The following is a 17,979-nucleotide window of genomic DNA, read 5'->3' on the forward strand; positions in this document are numbered from 1 at the left end:
TCTGTTCTGCTAGTGATATCTTCTTTCACAATTTTCATTTGTTAGTGTAATTTTTAGCTTCAAGATTTCTATGTTTTTCCCATGACTATTATTTTAATCTCCCTGTTAAATTTCTCAGGTAAAGCGCCAAATTATTTTCCTGTTCTCTTGAGGTTTGTTGAATTTTCTTAACACAGCTACTTTACTTTTTATTGCACATGTTTGCAGTGCACAATGATTACTTTCCTCATGAGTAGTTGATACGTGATAACACATCTGAATTCTTGTTTCATGCCTTTCCTCACCCTTCAATCCATCTCTTGGTCCCTTTCCTTTTGTGAAAGATCTATTTCTCTATGTCCTATTATCTATCCTTCACTTTTTCTTTATTTATATTTAAGCTTCTGTGTCTGATTTATTTCACTTAAAATTATGGTCTCACCGTGCATCCATTTTCCTACAAATCACTTAAACTCTCTAAGGGGTTCTACATATTGATTGTTTTATGATCATTTTCTGATGCCTGTTGGTCTGTAGGTGAAGTCATACTTCCCTGAAAGCTCCTGATGTTTGCTGGTGAGCAATGACGTCTGTACACCGAAAGGTTAGGCACTTGTAGTCTTCTGGATGAGGCTCTGTGCCTGTCTTTCCAGAACTGCCAAAGCAGGCTTCTTAGTTCTCTGAGCCTGTAAGACCCCTGCCGCTATTTCAGCACTAGATGGCGCCCGAAATCCAGGTTTGGGGCAAACCTACAGATGGGGGTATTGTCACTGCTTCAGCACTGGAAGGCACCCCAGGCCGATTTTCCACAAATTCCCATTTGCTCAGTTGCTGAGGATGGACTAGGGGACCGCAGCAATAGGCTTATGTGTCCTAACAAGACCCAGCTGGCATCCGAGAGGCCCAGATGCCTCACCCAAGTCACCAATGTGGCCTGGTTCTGGAGGATTCTGCCCAGAACCGGGCCTCACCATGGAGAGTTCAGCCCCCAGTACAGACTAACTGGTGCCTCGCTCTCTTTCCCAGGCAGTGACTCCGTGCAGCGCTGACAGGGCGTGCAGCAGGGATGGGAAGGCGGTGCTGTAACCACCAGCACCACACTTCTGGCTCACACCTAAAACCCACCGAGACCAGTGCAGCTCAGGAGCAGGACCACGGCCTGACTACAAGGCTGGTCTGCTTATGTGGTGCACCCCTAGGCTAGGAATACCGCAGTCGGCAAGGTAACGTTTGCTGGAATGTGCATTCACCCCAGCCAGGTCACGGTCCCCTGCCCAGTCATGTCCAGACTCCAGCTCTCACTGGCCTGGTGCTGGGATCCATGGCCCAGCTCCGAGCTCGGGAGGGAAGGCCAGGGCCTGCTTCTCTGTCCTGTTCCCTGGCGGTCCGACTCCTCCTTGCTGTGCCGCCTGAGTCTGGAGGAGGGGTGGTGGAAGAAGGTCTTTGGCATTGCCCACACAGTCCTGGGGAGCCATCCCGGGGAAGGAGAGAGGCTCACCCTTCCCCTCTCAGCGCCGGGGCCTGGGGCTGAGCTCCGAGTATCAGGGCCTGCACGCAGCTCCCGAGCCCTCCTCCTCCACTGCCCGCTGGAGCCCTTCCGGGAGTGACACGGAGCTTTCCTTCCTGCCTGCTTCAGGGCAGCTCGTCTTATCCTTGTGCTAAAATCAGGGGCTCTGGCCCCTACCCTGGGCCCCTCAGCTCGGGTGAAGGCAGTTTCACGCGCGGATCGCCGCTCGAGCCAGTGCCCTGCTGGTTCTCGGTTTTACTCTTCAGACTGCGGGTCGTTCTCATAGAAAATTCTCATTCGCTGCCCTACCGATATTCACACGGTACGGAGGGCTTCTCATTTGTATGTATAGTCCTGACTCCTCCAGGTTTTACACTTACAATTCCAACTTCCAGCCGGACGTTTCTATTCAGATACACAATACATGAAATTTAACATCGCACTGAATGTGTCTGTCCTCTCCTCCTGCTGACCTCTGTTCTTCCCGCCTTCTCTCAGTAAATGACGACTCCATTGACCCAAAAAGATGGGCTCATTCTAAACAATTCTCTATTCTTTATCAACTACCGTTATAATCAGATTGTAATTAATTGTATCAATAAAATTAAAATAATTATAATGTGCAACTTTACATTCTACTGTTTTTTAGCATTCTACTTGTTGCTAGTATTCTCCTCCCAACTCTTTTCTAAGCCTACCACCCTACCCCAACCGAGGCCCTCCCTTTTTCCTCCAAATATTGCCTTAGGCACCAGCTTCTAGTCCATTTTCCCACGTGCTTCTACCAACCGAATATCTAAACTCCAAAATCTGACCTTGCTATTCTCTCCTCTCTTAAATGCTCAAGTCTCTCCCTGTTTCCTGTAGAAGACAGTCTGACCTCCTCAGCATTGCACATGAAGTTATTTTCACTTTATGTTTTTGCACATAAAGTTTCACACCTTCTTAGACTCTTTTATTTACATATTTTTGGCCCAATCATAAATCCTTTCGCTTAGATCCAATTTAAACAATTTTTTATCAACCAGAATATTTTGTTTTATGAGGTTGAAAAATGAAATCATGGGTAGAAGGAGAGAATTTACTGGAAATAAGAAAAAGAGTCACGATGAATGCTCACAGCAAGGGGATCCCAAATGGAGAAAGTACAAATTGCTGATTTGTCCTGTCCTTATATAGATAAGCAGAATGTGAAAGACTTTGCAGAGTTTAAAAGAATCAGCTACTTAGCTGGAAACCAGTTATCTGAATTTTTAAGTTTTTTTCATGTCCAGCCCAGAGGTTAGGGAGGAGAGGTTAACTTAGCATACTCTGCCTGTTAAGTTTCTCTTTAGGAGGAGAGGTTCTTATGTGTCTATTTTTATTTTAACTTTTTTCTTTTTCCCTGTGTGTTTGTGTGTGTGTGTGTGTGTGTGTGTGTGTGTGTGTGTTAAGCTTACCTAGCTACATAAATTAGCTGTTGTCTTGGTGTACGTACTAGTGTCTTCCACCTAGCCAACAGTACCTCTGGCTGATCCCTGATACACTTATCTGAGCACACAACCATTATCTCAGAATATTTTCAAAGGAAGACATGGTAAAATCCATTATTAGGAGCAGTCTTACTAGCAGTCCGTGACCTTACTTTAAATCATCTGCTCCACACACAAATACCGCGGAGGAGTCTGGGGGCTCCTGACGGCTGCGCTGCATTTCCCAGCTCATCCCTACTCCTTCTTGGATTCAGGTTCATGGAGACAACCATCCTGTGGGGTCTAAAAAGATCCTTTCATTCTCCTCTGGGGAGAAAGCAGTGCTTATGTCCAGCAGAGCTACGACACTGGGATTAGACTGTAGTGTAAAATATGATGCTCTTGAGTTGACAGAAACCAAGATTTTAAAAATTTTTAAGAAACAGCCAATCAAAGAGCATGAAACATCACTAAGCTGAAATCTCCTAATTCATAGGATTCTTTTTCTATACAAACTGTGCATTTGGGGAAGGTGGAAAAGCCTTCTGTTGCTTGCTACAACAGAAGCTCTAGCTTGTTTACATATTTGCAAAAAAACCTGAGATTAAAGTTTTTGGTATATCACGCTCCTCTCTTGAATTTTTTTAAAGACCTGCTATGGTGGATTAACTAATGGTCAACTTGGGACGCCCAGCTGACCTGAATCAGTGTGGTCCAGGACTGGAAGACCCACCGAGGATTGTTGCCAACAGCATCACAACAGATCTGGAGGGGAGGACTGTGGGCTGTTGATTCTCTAAGAGAAGCTCACTGAGAGTGGTTTTCCTCATGCAAACTCGGCTCTTCTCATCAGAGGAGGAGCTAGGAGCCTTGCTGGCCCTGGGAAAGGCTGCTGCTCTTGTCAGGGAAGATCTGATCTTCACCGTGAGCATCACTTCCTGGCTCCGGTACAGATCGCTCAGCCTGGTGGCACAGATCCTTCACCCACTGGCGCAGACTTTGTAGCATCCACCACTGGTCTTGGGCCTTCCCAGCATAGATCTTCTATATGGACTCACATGAGACACTGCCGTGCACTCTGGGACTCTGGCTGGACTCATGGAGGGCATCGGCCCAGGCTTTAGGCCTCCAGCTGGACTTGTGCGGGACACTGCCATGGATCCAGGACCTCAGCTGGGTTCTTTGGGTCGCTAGTGTGTGGACAGATCTCTGGCATTCCTCTGCATTGGAATTTTTGGGTGAGCATTGTAAAATAATCCTATAAATGATGTGTTCTGTATTAAATCTATTCCTTTGCAAACCTGACCACAACATTTGCATTAATTATCCCCAAAGTATGTTATGAAAATCAAAAGCAATGGTCTATTAAAACCAAACATGTACACACAGAAACATAAACATTTAGGTGAAATAGTTACAATTTCATGAAGTCTAACTTAAACTCTGAAAAAGTCAGGCTTATCTGTTCCATATTAAATCAGGTAGGGGTTGAGGTAGTAATATGTGTCCTTTCTGTTTTTATTAAAACATGTTCCTTTCCTTTTTCAGAACTCAGCTCAAACCCCCCCCCCTTACAAGAATGACCATATTCATAAGAGGGTCCTTATGAATACTTGTATTTGAGAATAAAATGGGGGGGAGCAGAATATAGCCTCTCTCACACTTAGTCCTTCCTATAAATTGTTCTTTCCCTTAGAACCACCTTTCCCCCACATTTTTAGTCCAGAGTTTATTAGTGATGAAGTCTAGAGTCTCCAATCCCGAGCCTATCATGCACAAGGAGTTGTAGAGTCGCTGGAAAGGGTCTCATCTTTCTGAGCCTGAGTTTCCTCATTTGTGAAATATGAATGCTTGTAGTTTAGAGTATGTAGTTAACAACTTTTGTCTCATGGATTTACTTACTTTGTGCAAAGTAGCTCAAGAAAACTTTCAGCTGTTTTACTTGTCAATGAGGAACAAGGACACCTCATAGAATTGTTATGAAGATAAAAGAGACGATAATGGGCTGGAGATGTAGCTCAGTGGTGCCACTGCCTGCCATGCAAGCACAAGGTCCTGAGTTCAATCCTCAGTACAGGGAGAGAGAGAGATGATAGCTGTGAAATAGGCTGCAAATTACAAAGTTCCATCATTTTCAATATTATTATTAATTTCTGCACTATAAATGTCCATATCCTTCCTTTAATATTGCACAAGACTCCTATTATTTATATAATTTGGAAAATTGAAGAATTTCTCCCAGGGTTCAGTGCCTATGGTTACTGTCCGTGCTGAAGGCAGAAGATGAGTTCTCAGTGGCTGCGGTTAGAATGCCTCTTTCCAAATTCAGGTGTTGGGGTCGTAATCTCCAGAGCACCAGTTCTGACTGGGGCCTCTATGAGGAGGAAGTGGGGGCCTGATAAAAAGCTGAGTTCAACCCTTTCCTCCCTCACGCTCTTGCCCTCCCCTCTCCGCTGTAGAGCAGCTGCAGAATGGCTCCCCACAGAGGTGCATCATGGGACTGTGGACTTCCCATCATCCGAGCTGGAAGAAACAAATCTCTGTTCTTTATAAATTACCCGGTCCGAGATCTTGTGTCACAGTGGCACGGCCCGGGCTTGTACCTTCCACGGCCAGTTTTGCCACCATGACCATCCAAAGTAGGTTGCTGGGGCCGGGGATGGGGCTCAGTGCAGCACCTGCCTGGCCAGGGTGAGGTCCTGAGTTCCATCCCCAGTGACCCAAAATAAAAACAAAGTGAGGCTACTGGGTCCATGCCAGTTCTGATAGCAGCACTGTTCACCCTCTAAGGCTAGTGCACTGTGCAGAGCTGACCCAGGGCCTGCTGTCACCTGACAAGGAAAGCACTTTCTCTTCGTTTTCCTCATTGCAATCCTGATAAATCTCAGTGGATCTGATAAGTTCGGAACATTAAGAACTATCTCAGCAGTGTTTACGAAACCACAGGATAAGTAAATTGTATTCATTCCCTTTATGCTTTCACACCGACAAAGGCCACTGAGAAGTCAATGACTTGCCTGTGGCAGTTCAGAAAATTACACTGACTCTTGCCGAATCATCAGGATAACCTCTTTCCCAATTTTTCATAGGTCAATAGTGTGACTTAAAGTAAACTCCTCTAACTGGAGTTGGTGGATGTGGCTCCGTGTATTTATTTGTGGCCCTCGAGTTTATGAAACAGCAGCTTGTGGAGTGTGGCCGTGCATGCTAGGAGCCAGCCCTCTGGGAGGCTGAGGCAGGAGAGTCAAAAGTTCAAACTCAACCCAGGCCACACAGTGCCTTAGTGAGACCCTGCCTCGAAAACATAAAAAAAATAAAAAGGCTGCGGATGTAGCTCCGTGTAAAGGCCCTGGGCTCAATCCCCAGAACTGCAGGTGAGGGCATAGGGCACCTTAAGGCAAGCTAATGACCCTAAGTAAGCAGATGAGATCAGAACACTAATGGGATTTTCCCTCCTTCCAGAGTTTCTGTCTCAGGAGTTCAAGGATAAACATGTACTGGAAAGGCAGCAAAATTCTCATTTTTACTATTTTAAGTCTTCCCATCTATTAACATGGCAATCTCCTTATGTATTTAATTAATATTTTCAAAAAGCTTTTTTAAATTGACTTACAAAGTTACATTTTATCTGGCACAGCATAATGTTTTGAAGTATACACATTGTGCGATGACTAAGTCATTAAGTTATAATTAACATGTGAATTACCTCATTCATACTTTTATCATTTTTTATGGTTCAGAATTAATTTTTTGTTTGTTTGTTTGTTTGAGGCATAGTCTCACTATATAGTCCAGGCTGGTCTTGCAATTACAGTGATCCTCCTGCCTCAGCCTTCCAAGTGCTGGGACTACAGGCATTTAAAAGCTAAAGAGAGCATAGAACTCATTTAATTCAATCAATATATTACCAAAAAAAAAAAAAGGAGAAAACAGCAGAGACTGATTTTTTTCATCTGGACTCTTACATTAAGGTAGTCATAATTCAATTAAACATTAACACTTCTAATATGAGCAGACAGACTCTGGCTCACCATAACCTCAGTCCAAGCCCTTATTCCTTTTTTTTACTACTGATTAAGAAAAAAAAAAAAATATATATATATATATAAACGAGAGTACATGATATTTTCAAAAGCTGTTAACTTTGGTTTCTGAGTGTTTTATTTTATTGCTATCGGTTTATTGTATCGGTTTGATCCACACCTGAGCCAACCCTGTCCTGCCTCCTTGGATGAACTACAAATCTAGCCCCTGATGACACTGAGATAAACTCATAGCACTTTATTGCCACATCAACAAACCCTCAAATCCACTCTGAGAAGCATTATCAATTATATACAGAGTCTCTCCAAAAAATGTATACACACTTCAGGGAAAGAAATTCTTGTATCACTATTTTAATACTACATGTATTGAGACACCATGAGATTAACACAGGTTACCTTTGGCCTCTGCAGTTCCAGAGGTGCTCAGAGTGTGGCCATGCGCTTCCTGACATTTATTAGTACAGCGAGTTGCTCCCTGGGTGGCCTTGGTCACTGAGGTCGCTGCACAGGCATTTTCAGCCTCTTCTCTAAGGGCCGGCAGTGCAGTGGGTTTTCTGTGACACACGGCATCCTCCAGGGTCCCCCGTATGAAGGTTACACCATCTATTTTTCTTTCCCTGAAGTGCGTACACTTTTTTTGTTTTGTTTTGTTTTGCAGACTCTATTTTTCTTCAACATGTTTCCAGTCTATTCCTCTCTGGCTCCTGGTTTTCCCCCCAGAACTCTGTCTTCACATCTTTCTCTCTCTCACCCCCACCTAGTATTCCTGTGTTCATTATGAAGTTATTGTCTCGGCTCCAAACCTTCCCTCCTACCTGTGTGAGATTCTGCAAACGTTTTTCTCCCTCAACAATTTGGCTCCCTGTTAGGCTGTGCTGGCAGGAGAAACTAGAGGGAAAGCAGAGGGCAAGAAGAAGAGGAAGAGTTTACTACTCCCTGCTTGCTTTCTCTTACTCCCTGGGTCCCTGCAGCATCACATCTCCGCCCCAGTAGCAGAGTTGCTTCTTCGCCTGCTGGAACCAAACTCATAGCGAAGTGCTCAGACCCCAGCACCAGCCCAACAGCTCTGCAGGGTCCCGCCTGCAAGGTCCTACACCGCTAAGAGTCGAAGTCGTCTAGCTCTGCTTTCTGAAGTCCTTCCAATGCCTATTTAGCTCATTCTTCATATTAAATTATCTTTGTTAAAATAATAGGTGTCTTTTCTCCTGATTAGACCCTGAATGACACATATTCACATCCGTTCTATTGACTTGGGACTTTCCCTCTTCTGTCTTGGTTTCCAAACCCCTTGGTTTAACAAAACCTTAAAGGAGACGAATCTCCCCGTAATTCTCAGCTTGTCCCTGCCTGCTTCAGCACACATTGTTCCTTCACTTTTGTCTTTTAGTTTTAACCAATAAGTAGAAAATCCTGCTCAAAGAGAGCAAGTACCCTGTAGTGCTGGTTCTAGAGGACAAGCCGGAACCCTAGTGTGGTTTGATGTCTGTCAGACACCCATCATCAATGCAGATGTCCTGGTCCAGTTTTCAGTGAATCTTCATCTGAAATGCAAGACAGCAGACAGCGGAGAGACCTCGAGAAGTGGGTGAGCAGAGGCTCACAAACCGCACTTCTCCTGTGGGGACAAAGCAGAGACAGCCCAGGACTGTAGCTCTGGCTCCAGCGTTCTACACGTATGGAAAGCTGTGGCCTGGAAACTGCATGATCACCTGGTACAGGTAAACCCCTTAGCTCTGAGAGCCCAAGGAATCAATTGACAAGTAAACAGCTTATCTCTAGGTCTAGTAAGTGGCCCAGCAGTTTTGAACTTCCCAAGGAACAGTTTTGGGGAGGAAACAAAGTGAAGAATCTTTTATTAATTAGAAATAATTTATTATAAACATGGAAAATCATGAAATTCCCAATTTATCAACTACCATGTTGACAGATTTTAAATTATTTTTCTGAGACTGTTTTTCTTCCATTCTACTTCCTTTTATATTTGATAACTGAGAACACAGCCTCTGTTATGGTTTGGTCTCAGATGCCCCCAGAAAGCTGTAGTGTAAAGGCTTGTTTCCTGGCCTTGACCTGCTGGGATCCGATGGGACCCAGGGAGAAGGGGCGGAGGAGGAGCAGGCAGCTCCCCAAGGGCCTGCTCTCCTGGGGATGGTGGGCCTGTAGCCCCTTTCTCTGGCCTGGTTCCCTGGCCACCGTGAGGAGAGCAGCCCCTGCACAGATGCCACCAGCAGTGCCCTGCGTGGCACAGGGCAGAGGACACCGAATCAAGCAAAGAAGGATGAGGGCCGCTTAAAGCAAGGGCCAAAATAAGTGCCCCTTTCTTTTAATTTATTGATTGCAGATATTGGTCATAGCAAGGGGTGTTGAGTGACAGCGCCTCTCGAGTGCAGTGTGATATTTTATGAATCTTGATAATGTGACTTACTGAATATTCTGTTAACAGCTATTTCATTTAGTCAAGTTAGTAATAGAAAAGCAGCAGCTAATCAACCTCAGTGTGTGCATTTCGTTTATATAAAGCAAGTGACGTGTTCTGTGTGGTTTTTAAAAAGACCTGGATCATACTGTATATTTCCATCTTCGATAACCGAGGTCTGGGTGAATTTTTCCATATGTAGAAAAAAGGTGGAAAACGCTGTATCTGCAAGCAGAAAGGCTGTGACTGAAATGCCTACCTTCTTGTACAAATCTTATGTGAAATATGTATTTCCTAAGTCGCACCCACAAAGTATTTGAGGCAAGTAGATAACAACAGACTCGATGACATGGGATGAGGTTGGTGAAACCTGAAAGTGAAGGGAAATTTAGGAAGAAAAGTAAAAGAAGTCATGGATGTGTTAATATGCAGAAATGTTTATGTGATGACCCTCGACACCCGGGAAGGTAAGGAGCAACACCGGCTCGGAGTTTTCCAGCAGCCAAGGCAAGGAAGGAAACCGATGCGAGCAGGACTGGAGCATCACAGGGGAGCAGCCCCTCCTGGCGCGTGGCGATTTCCCCGTGGTCCTCATGGAAGGCTGCGGCCTGGGTGCGCTTTCTAAAGGAGGTTCAGCTGCAAGTTCCCACTGTCACACAGCCGTCGAGTCTCGTGCGTGAGGGACCGCAACGCAGTTGGCCCGGGCTGAGGGGAATTCTCAGCGCGGGACTGTGTCACGATCTGGCTTCACCCAGAAGGGATAATTCACAGACGGTGAAGAAGCACAGAAGCTTTGACGTGGATGCTACTTGCCGTAAGATCGCTCTCTGCGGAAGCCAGAAGCTTCTCTGGAAACGCGAGCATCGGGGATGTGAGCAATCGCTTAGTAAAACCCTCTGAGTGGTGAGAAGCCAGCCTGAGAGGGCGTGGAGACGCGGAGGGAGGGCGGCGGGGGGCCAGGGCTCCTCACAGGAGAAGCTGTGGTGTTCTGCGCCAAGGGGCCGCACGAGTGCCCGCGACGATGTGCGCCCAGAATGCTTCCAGCGCAGGTCTTCTCGGCAGCCTCCCGGCATAGAAAGAAGAACGCAATATCCAATAAAAGCCGCAAATGCTCCCACACATGCTCTTTGGCCTTCTTCACTGGGAAAAAATGTTTGTAGGATATAAACCGATGAAATGTTTAAAGATATCTACCTAAAATGCTGAGTTTGGATTTAAGTACTCACGTTAGCAGTAACTAGGTAATGTTTATTCATTAAACAAGAACGATTGGTAATCCAGGCACCAGCAACACTTCTAGGCTTTGAGACAAAAATGCCCCTGCCTTAGGGGCTGGGGATTTAGCTCAGTGGTTCCGCTGCCTGCTTCGCAAGCACACGGTCCCGAGTTTGATCCCCAGTGCAAAAAAAAAAAAAAAAAAAAAAAATGCCTCTGCCTTTATGGGACTTGACTTATCACAGTGGAATAGCAAAATAAGCACATAAATAAGTGAACTAGATGTGTTACAAAGAATATTGAAGGTGGGCCAGGAACGTAGCTCAGCAGCACAGCACCTGCCTGGCAAGCGCAAGACCCTGAATTCGAGTTTCAGTGCCAAAAATAAATAATGGAAGATATGCCAGACACAGAGGCACATGGCTGTGATGCCAGTACTCAGGAGGCCAAGGCAGGAGGACTGCCATGAAGTCAATGCAAGCTTGGGTTACAGAGCAAGTTCATGGCCAGCCTGAACTACATAGAAAGACCCTATCTCACAAAACCAAAAATAAGCAAATAAGAATATTCCAGGCATGTTCCTGACCCGAGGGCTGGTCCCCCAACCAGCCAGCTCTTGCTGTCGGTGGGCAAAGCTCACCTTCTGCCAACCTTGGCAAAGCTGCCCATTCACGTGGCCTTCTGCATCTCTGGATGAGGAGACTAAAGTAGGATGTTTATGGGAGCTGAGTCAGTGCAAACAAACAGCGAATAAAATATACAGTGAGTCCTTACATTTTAAAAGTGTATTACAACAGAAGACACACTGTCATTAACCTTCCTCAGAAGATTCCCCGTCTTCAAACATACTTGTCCCACTGTTCTTGCCACCTTCTGAAGCGGCTCTGGAGTCCTCTGTGGTGAGCGTCTTTATAAGGTGGGAGCACAACAGTGGCGACTCCTGCCGCCATGCACCATCCAGCAGAAAGGCAGCTCTGGAAACGCGACGCAGGGTCCTCTTCTGCCTCAGTCACTGGATCTGGCACCGTGAGACTTCGGGCTCTCCTCAAAGTCAGAACGACCAAGAAAGGTCAATGTTTTGAGTCGATGCAGGATGTCAAGGCAGCCCTGACAATGTCAAGATGCTCAGGAAAGACAATTTCCAGCACTGCTTCCGAAAGTGTTGGGAGAGGAGGGAGGGCTCTCGGAGGGATGAAGGCTGTGTGTCCCTACTGCACTGTTCAGTTTGAACACACACCACAGCTTTGGACCACAACTCCTACTCTCAGGGCCGGTGCTCGGCTGTGACTGTGTAAGTCTCATGACTTCACAGTTTAGGGTTTGTGGCCACAGCAAAGTGAAGAGTGAAGCCAAGGTTTCCAAAGGGCTCTGAAGCTCAAGCAGCCTTGGGGTTTCAACTACCCTGTCGTGCCTTCCATGAAAGCTGCTGGCCCTTGGAGCAGCTGTGGGATGAGCAGTAATGTCATTTACAACTTTTACCTTCCTCAGCAAGCCTTGCGGGGAACGGTAAATCTGTGCTGACGGAAACTAAAATTAACGAAGGCCTGCTAACATGTGCGGTAACTGGCGGGGAGAGTTTTGGTTCTCAGCGTGAAAGGGAAACCTGAGCCCATAGCCACTTGTCCCACTGGGACAAGGAAAGAAGCGTCTCCAACCTTTGACAGCGGATCTTCTCGCCCAGGCCACACCCAGCACAGGCAGGGTCCAGGTGAGAGGGCAACTGGAGGCCCACGTGTCTCATGTCTAAATATTTAATTTATAAATCAAGTTAACACACTCCTAAATAAGATATTTAGTCTCCTGCCCTAACAAGTACAACTTTGTAATGACAAAGTTAAAAAATACACGTAAAGCTATGGCTGTTATACGATGCCTATAAAATGCCTAAGATGACTGGGTACATCTGAGTGCTGTGTTGGCATCTGTCCGGCAGGTGGACAGACATTAACAGGCTGGGGGCCACGGGGCAGGCGGAGGTTCCAGACTAGCAGCTTCGCCAGTTATAGCTAAGTTCAGAGAGATTTCAGTATGTACTTTCTTCGTAATAATCTGTTAGATCTCAGACCTAAAGCGATTCCCACAGAGCACAGGGACACCTCTGGGGCTTAAAAGACCTGGTTCCAACCCGAGAGAGAGAGCAGCAGCCACACTGCGGGGACCGGGCCTCCGGGCTTGGGGCCCCACCCACACCCGTGTCTCCGGCAGGACACAGAGCCATGGCAGGCTGCTCGGAAGCTGAGGCTCCCTGTCCCCACCCCTGTTGCTCCGCTCTTTTTGCTGTGTCTCCTTCAGAATGGAGGTGTCTGTTCTGTGCTTTTGTAGGTAGATCATTGATTCTGCAAGCTAAGGCTGCAGCCAGCTTGCCGGGCGGTGGGGGAAGTATCAGACAAGTATTTGACTCTGGACTGTTTGCTTGTGTATGTGTGTGTGTGTGTGTGTGTGTGTGTGTGTGTGTGTGTGTGTGTGTGTGTGTGTGTGTGTGTGTGTGTGTGTGTGTGTGTGTGTGTGTGGTGCTCAGGAATAAATCTCAGGGTCTTTGCACTTAGCTCTATTCCCAGCCCTTTTTGGTTTGTTATCTTGACACAGGATCTTGCAAAGTTGCCCATACCGGGCTCCAGTTGTAATCTTCCTGCCTCAGCCTCCCAAAGGGCTTGGATTAGAGGACCACTTCTGTGCCCAGCTGGACTTTGAATTTTTGACTAGACAGATGCTCAGTCTAAGACTTTGGAGCTACCGGCATGGAATGGAATTAGAAAGGTAGGAATTTGGGAGGTCAGGGCAGAGCTGGGGTCTGGGTGAGTCCTCCAGACTTCCAGGATAGGAGTCGTCACCTCAAACCCAGTCAGCGGCCTGGAGGCGGTGCCCCTGGGAGGTGCCTGCTGTGGCTCGTGCGTAAACCATGCACACATTGATGGGTTAGTGGTGAACGGACAACTGAGAGGCGGCTTCGCTGAGAAGAGCAAGTTCTCCGGCGCATGTTTCTGCCGCGCATGCTTCTCCCTCACCCAGCTCATGCCTCCGCCACTCCGCGGTGCAGCCAGAAGACGCTCAGCAGACTCGGCTGAGACCACCACCAGGCCCTCGCAATTCCCAACCTCCAGAACCACGATCCAGACAAACTTCTGTACTTTGTAAATCACCCAGGCTCGTGTTTCCAGTTATAGCCAGAGAAAGAACACCAAGAAAAGGAAAATGCAAACCTACTTGAGGAGCTAATATGAAAAAAAGAATGCAAAATATTTCATCGGTAGGCTTGGCACTTATTATACTTTGAAATGGCAATAATATTGGTAAATATTTTTTGCGGTGAACTAACCACACCTATAATGATAAAATGACTAAATGTAATAGCATCGATGCTGACCCTTAGAATTTCACAGAAATGAACAATTAATAGTGGAAGGAGAAGAGATCGGGTAATAATTTCAAGTTCTCAGTGTCCAAAAGTAAATCATACAGTGCGTCGATATGAAATGAAAAGCCCGCATAGTCCACTGAACACGGGAGTTAAGGAGGACGAAGACCTCGGAGTGGTGGACGTGCACGGCACCCTCCTCGTTTTTCGGTGGTTTCACAGGACAGAGAGCCGGGACGCTGTCCAGCTTGCTTGGGCAGACCTGAGACCGAAGCCTTTGTCTTCCTAACACAGCTGCAGAGCCCAGCAGTCCAGAGGCTCCAGCAGCTTATTTTCATCCACTGAACTAAGACCGTGTGTGCAGCATGAGGAGATGTGCCGATGGGCCCACGAAGGGCCTTGGTGCTGCCCCAGCCAGCACGAGGGAGGACTCCAGGAGACGGCGACCAGGAGATAAGGCTCAGCTATCCGGACCTGTCCAAAAGCCTGACAAGGTAGATCGCGCGGCCTCTTAGATAAGCTGCCTCTTCCACATAGGCTGCAGGACATGCCCTCTGGTGGGTGACAGGTAAGTGTCCCACACAGCAGGCAGATCGCTGTGTGGGCTGCGCGGCTCCATCCTGAGCGAATCACAGACTTCACAGTAAACTCTACATCCACAGAAGCAACAAGTCTCTTGTGTTAATAAATTGCACACAGTTACAAGTTCTTAAAATGTAACCGACTTGTCAAGCAGTTGCAGGTAATGAAACATCACCATCCATGAGTGATTTACTGGCACTTTCTCTTTTGTTTATAAAATTTCCATTGTGCCACTCCACAGTTATGGGCCTAGATGGCAATGGAGTCTGGCCAGGCCATGGGGTCACACGTGGCTTCAGTGCTTAAAGCCGAGGTCCAAGCCTCAGAAGAGGAGCTGGGACCCTGTGTGAATTTACACATGACAAAGGAGAGGCCTGGCCAGCTGGCAACCACTTTTCCACTGTCCACTCCCGTGGATAACAGGTTTGATCTGCAAACTCACCAACACGATTTTCCACTTTTCATCTTTTAAATATTTCACAGCACTTGTGTGCAGCCCTACGGCCTTTTGGTCACTTCATAGAAGACTCATTTTCAAAATATTGTTTCCTACTTCATCGTCCCCTGAGCAGGAAGTAAGGCATATGTGATAGTGTGTTGGCTTCTCTCCCCTTTAGGTCACTACCCACCAAACTCAACCTAATAGCTATTCAGTGTTGTGAAGAACTAATGCTAAAAATTGTACACATATCCCTGTCTACATCCCATCACTAAACTACCATAAAACTGTTGAGGGGCAGGTTATATCTTCTGCTAAAAACACCACAGACAAATATAAACAACCAAAGTATAGAGAACAAAGCAGATTAAGGAAAAAGTCTTTCTACGAAACATCTGGCAGAACACGTACTAATCACACAGATACTTCACCAACATAGTCAGACCCATTTGCATAATCATATGTTGGTAACAGAAAAGCTTCACTTTTTGAAAATGGAGTAGAAGCAATCTGATGTGTACTTGGGACAGTCAGCAGACTTCCTGAGGGTTGGGAGCCCCCACATCCCTGGCTTCTGTGAGATCCTCTGTGTAATTACTGAACAGCCTGGGTTTCACCTTCTGATTCATTGCACCAGGTAAAGATTCCGCATTTTGGAGGCCTGTATCCTTGCACCAGTCAGCTCCTGGTATTCACTGATATTTTCTGTCCTTTGCAAATTATCGCACCAAGTAAGTTTTCTGGCACTGCTGTCTCAGAGATGTCCTTTGGTCCATCTGTGGATTTTTCTGTGCCTCTACTGGCACCACAAGCAAGGGGGGGAAACAGCTCCAAAATATCCAGCGATTGCAGCAGTAGTGGCAGCCAGGCTCGATATTGCAAATGTGCCCACTTACCTCCAGCTGTGGCTCCCCCAGCCGAGGCTTCCCTGGCATAGAGAGCCAACACATTGGCTGCTGTTGTGCTGCTGACTTGACACCGGCAGTTATTGCGGCAAATCCTTGTTGCCACTGTTTGGCTGAGTCCTAACCATATCATGCTGAGGGTGTATCCACAGCTAGGTAAAGCGTCAAGTGTGGCAGTGACGCCCACCATGCAATTGTCTGTGAAGCCAGAAAAGACTGATGGAAAGAAAGATGGCTACACCAGCAAGGTTAGCCGGGCCCCAGCCCTGCAGTTGCAGCAACAGCTGTTAGAACTTCAGCAGTGTTTGCATAAGAAGATCTGGTTAGACTGGAATTTGCACAGGAGTCTTCACATTGGCAGAACTGACATGGGGACAGCTGCCACTCTGGCTCCTCTCATATCTTCTGGGTGATTAAATTCGATGTCTCTGCGGTCTGTTTCAGATTCTGCACTCACAGGGACAGCCCTCTGCTGCAAGGTGATCACACTGGGGGTCTGGGAGAGCTGTACCCGAGGCCTTGATGGCTCTACTGTGCCTTTCACAGTAGCACTTCCCAGCCCAGTGAGCAACTGCTGTGCTGCTGGAGCCACGGTACAGTCTGCCTGGTCACTTCTGGAGGTGCTTGTGGGGTCTGACAGAGAGGACTTGGTGGTGTAAGGCAGATGGCGACGCTGGTTGTGATTCGAATTGACAGCAGCGGAGGAGCGCGGAGGAGGCACGTGGCTCACAGGAAGGTTCGGGAAGCAGAGAGGGGTCACGGGAGGAGGGAAGGGAAGACCCTGCCTGACCACGCCCCTCCTCACACCACATTTTCCTCACAGCCATGAGTGGATGAACCCTCCGCGAGCTGGGGGCTTCGGGGGGCGATCTAGATAAAAAGCATAACAGCCCCGGAAAAGAAAACCCCAAAATCTGGGTAAGTACAGTGTGGTTTCTCACAAAGAGATGTTGCACTTCCTCGACGCCCCTTGGAAACGTTAACGGCCTGGTGCCTTCTCCTTCACGGTCTTCAGCCGCCCGCATCCCACGAAGACCTTTACCAAGCACAGTCCCCCTAACACAGACGGTGCTGAGGGAAAATGCTTGTTTGCTGACAAGTGCAGACAGTTTGACGTTTTCAGGGATGTCTGTGTATTCAGCCATGGCACAGAAAGTGGGCTGTAATAAATGCAGCAAAACGTCAAGACTGTGGCGAAGATCTTTCAAACCAAACAGCAATAAACAAGTTTAAATAAGGAGAAAAAACCATAATTTTACATTTTTAGTAGACTGACAAATACAAGCATTTGTCTCGAAGATACCAAATTAATTTTGCAAATGTAAGAACTAATTAATTTTGTTATGATCCCTCTTTGTCTTTCTGTTAATATGGTTATAAATTATTTTTATGAGAGAAGGCATATTTTACACATATTTAATCTATATATATTTAACATTTGATTGAAGTAAACTAATGAAAATAAATTTAAATATCATTAAGAGTATGAAGTTCAAAGTAGTAATAAGTAAATTCAGTGATGAGATCTAAGAATTCACTATTTTGGAATAAATGGCAGTCTGCCGGGGAGATACTTTTACTGAATTGTAACAAAAAAAGAAACTTAAGGAAGAGAGAATTCAAAGGAAAACACTTAAATTCTCGCTGAAGACAGATCTACAGTAATTTGCTGCTCTCAAGAGCACATCAAACAGATATAGTTGTGGTCCGTAGAAATGCTAGGAAACAGCAGCCAAGAAACTCACCTCAAACTCATCCCGAACAAGAGCGGTGACAAGGCAGTGTACAGCATTTAATACTGAAACAGTTTTGATGATGAAGGACACAAGCCCGCTCGGTTTCCCAAGCCTGATTATTCCTCCCCCAAGCTTACCCAGCATCTGTATGGCTGGACGGTGTCCCCACAGTCCCTGTGTGGATCCCCAACTTCATCTGTGAACGGATTGAAAGTGGGGCGTTCGGGAGACAAGGTTAGATGGCGTCACGAGTGTGGGACTCCCGGGCCGGTATCAGAGGCTCACACGCATGCCCCACGCTCCTGGGACGTACAGGAGACGTGCGTGCGCACAGGCAGGAGGAGGAGG

At 46.7% G+C, this 17,979-nt stretch overlaps 1 long non-coding RNA gene and 1 pseudogene across 1 annotated transcript in view; one reads left to right on the forward strand and one right to left on the reverse strand.

Annotated features, from left to right (window-relative positions):
- Positions 1 to 15,520: 15,520 nt before the first annotated feature.
- Positions 15,521 to 16,619, reverse strand: LOC117283336 (annotated as a pseudogene).
- A 44-nt stretch (positions 16,620 to 16,663) lies between these two features.
- Positions 16,664 to 17,979, forward strand: part of LOC104874485 — a 12,810-nt gene continuing 11,494 nt past the window's right edge. The window contains exon 1 of the long non-coding RNA XR_783748.2: positions 16,664 to 16,813. This is a non-coding gene — a long non-coding RNA (uncharacterized LOC104874485). The remainder of the gene's footprint in view (positions 16,814 to 17,979) is intronic.

Source organism: Fukomys damarensis, unplaced genomic scaffold (assembly GCF_012274545.1).
Source record: "Fukomys damarensis isolate Sample0158 unplaced genomic scaffold, DMR_v1.0_HiC HiC_scaffold_25, whole genome shotgun sequence".
NCBI classification, from domain to species: Eukaryota; Metazoa; Chordata; class Mammalia; order Rodentia; family Bathyergidae; genus Fukomys; species Fukomys damarensis.